The 3229-nt window shown below is 49.1% G+C and overlaps 1 pseudogene; it reads right to left on the bottom strand.

Moving 5' to 3' along the window:
- Nucleotides 1-3229, bottom strand: part of LOC112550483 — an 18006-nt pseudogene that overhangs the window by 11237 nt on the left and 3540 nt on the right.

Here is a 3229-nt window from a genome sequence, read left to right as displayed (position 1 = left end):
CTTCATCCTCCCTATATATTTGAAAAAGGACTTTTTATTATCTTTGATCTTGGACGCTAGTCCTAGCTCTATGTCCATCTTAGCTTTCCTAACAGCCCCCCTACAGGCCCGAGCAGTGGAGGTATACTCTTCTTGCCTGAGGACACAGACCATCTCTAGCTCCTGCCTTGCCGTGGACCCCCTGCATGGTGTGCCACTGAGGGAAACATGCGTCTGTTCCTCATGCCTCATGGTATTCCAGCCCAGCCACAGTCGGGTGCCTCAGACTCCTTGTTGCCCTCTCTTGCTGTATTTGCCCTAGAGTCTATGTTTCCAAATATTCTAAGGCTGAAAGCTCTTATCAATAACCTAGATCACTGAATCCCCATCTTGCCTTCCTGTGCTCTTTCTCTTGGATGCAGCTGATCTGCTCTTCCCCATCTCTGACTAGTAAGGGAAAAGGAACTTGCTTTGTGTCCAGGATCAACAGTAAGATTGCTGTTCACTCCACATGAAAGCAGTGCTTGAAAAGCATAAAGCAAATGCAGAAAGTCTCCTCAGCTTCAACTTTACCTCATCCAGAAGGGCATCTCCATGCTCCCGAAGGACTGTAATAAACCAATGTCCTGCTGCTGTGGCACATGTGGGGCTGGCAGACAGCATGCCATCCATTATGCTCCCCACAAAGTCAAGGGCCTGGTTGGATGGAAGGTATTTGCCGATGACCTGGAGACAAATAGAAAGAAGGGAAAAATGCACTGAACCCCAGAGTTCAAGAGTGATATTAAAGAGTTGTGCTGGGCATAAGCTTCTGCCCTGTGGCGACTTGGTGCATGTGCAAGAGGTGAATCCAGTCTTCAATGGAGAGAGAATCATTTGACAACACAATATGAACACAGCCAAGCTGCACCCCAGGATAAATTAAAACAGGCACACAAGGAGACCAAGTCCTGGCCGAGGCTCTCACTCAGATGCTGTACTGACAAAGGTTTGTTCTTCTGTGCAGGGACAGAACTATCTACAACACTTTCTAATCTTGTTCCAACTTATTCTTTCTACCATAGACATAGATAAACAGCGGCAGACAGTGGATGAACAATAAGTGTCCCAGATGCCTCCCCCATGCACTCCAAAGAAAGAGATAAACCATGTGTAAGTAAAGGAATGGACAATGAAAGACTCCCAGTTCCCAGAGTCTCCATACCAGCTGCTTGAGCCACTGACCTTCGCCATGTGGGAGGATGCTATAAGCACATCCTCAGGGCTGTAGGCTTTGAGCTCCTCATGGAGACCTCTCAGCTCCTCCTCTGTGGCATCCATGGTCATGGAGTGGTCTGGAATGAAAATAAGGAGGAAAAAGTGCTGCAATGATGTCTGAAACAGAACCTTAGCTCCATTGAGGAACCATGTGCAATGCCATGGGCAGTGTGGTCCAAGGGTGATGTTTGAGGTCTGAGTGACTTCAGTGGGGGCAGAGATGCAGTGGGATCAGAGCTGCTACAAGCCTCTCCCCATTCTTGCTAGGGGAGGTTATTTTCACATTTCCCAAAAGAGGGTCAGGCCCTTCACACCACACAACTCTTCTCTCCTAGGAGGAGATCTTCCAAGGGCCAGTCATGGCCCTTTTGAAGTGCTTTTGAGGTGTCACTAGACTAGTAGTGAATGGACAGAGGACTAGGCATTACCAGAGGGAGAAAAGGGGCAGACTCACTTGCACCTACTCAGAGTGCCCTCACTTTGTAGGTGGAGAAGGCAGACAATGCACTCAGCAGCCCATAGGCGGGATGTGGCCAGAGTGGTGCAGGTGTAGGGTGCCAGCAGCCCTAGCAGGGACCCAGATTGCTCAAAAGGCTCTTGCAGCTGAGAAAAAAAGGAGAAAGAAATGAATGATGTGTGCCTGGGTCTGGCTAGAGTGATATTCAAGTTTATGATCCTGGGAAGGTGAAAACAGGAATGCATCCCTGTGGGACCCTGTCTATTAGGGAAGCTTTCTGCATCTCAGGGTGAGGCTGCCACGAGGACATCAAGGCAAGAGAGTTAGACGATACTTACTCTGCAATAGACTGTCTCCCTATAGGCAGGAAGCAGCTGGGAGCTGGCCTGCAAGGCCCCATCTCTCTCCCACTCCTTGTCAGAGAAGAACCATGTCTCAAGAAGCTGTCGGGAGAGCAAACTGCTGTCAGAAGAATCTTTAAAACAGCTCAGAGGAATCATTTCAACAACAGACATCACCATCACCACTGAAATCTCTCCAAGCAATCTGATTTTTTTATCATCTGGATACATCCCAGGCAGACTAGATTCATAGATTCATAGATGTTAGGGTCGGAAGGGACCTCAATAGATCATCGAGTCCGACCCCCTGCATAGGTTCAGATGACCCCAGCCAGATATATATCTAACCTCCTCTTGAAGACCCCCAGGGTAGGGGAGAGGACCACCTCCCTTGGGAGCCCGTTCCAGACCTTGGCCACTCTAACTGTGAAGAAGTTCTTCCTAATGTCTAGTCTAAATCTGCTCTCTGCTAGCTTGTGGCCATTATTTCTTGTAACCCCCAGGGGCGCCTTGGTGAATAAAACCTCACCAATTCCCTTCTGTGCCCCTGTGATGAACTTATAGGCAGCCACAAGGTCACCTCTCAACCTTCTCTTGCGGAGGCTAAAAAGGTCCAGCAGTTTGAAAATGACTAAAACCAGTTTGAGATGAACCTGGTTGACTCTAGCCCTTAACCATACGAGTGGCCCTTCTCTGGACCCTCTCCAGGTTATCTGCATCCCTCTTGAAGTGCGGCGCCCAGAACTGCACGCAGTACTCCAACTGCGGTCTGACCAGCGCCCGATAGAGGGGAAGTATCACCTCTTTGGATCTATTCGTCATGCATCTGCTGATGCACGATAAAGTGCCATTAGCTTTTCTGATGGCTTTGTCACACTGCCGACTCATGTTTATCTTGGCATCCACTAGGACTCCAAGATCCCTTTCCACTTCCGTGCCACCCAGCAGGTCATTCCCTAGGCTGTAGGTGTGCTGGACATTTTTCCTCCCTAGGTGCAGCACTTTGCATTTCTCCTTGTTGAACTGCATTCTGTTGTTTTCTGCCCACTTGTCCAACCTGTCCAGATCTGCTTGCAGCTGTTCCCTGCCCTCCGGCGTGTCCACTTCTCCCCATAGCTTTGTGTCATCTGCAAACTTGGACAGAGTACATTTCACTCCCTCGTCCAAGTCACTGATGAAGACATTAAAGAGCATC

The sequence above is a fragment of the Alligator sinensis genome, unplaced genomic scaffold, assembly GCF_000455745.1.
Source record: "Alligator sinensis unplaced genomic scaffold, ASM45574v1 scaffold447_1, whole genome shotgun sequence".
NCBI lineage: Eukaryota > Metazoa > Chordata > Crocodylia > Alligatoridae > Alligator > Alligator sinensis.
Note: the sequence above shows the minus strand (reverse complement) of the source record. Positions and strands in the feature narration are given on the sequence as shown.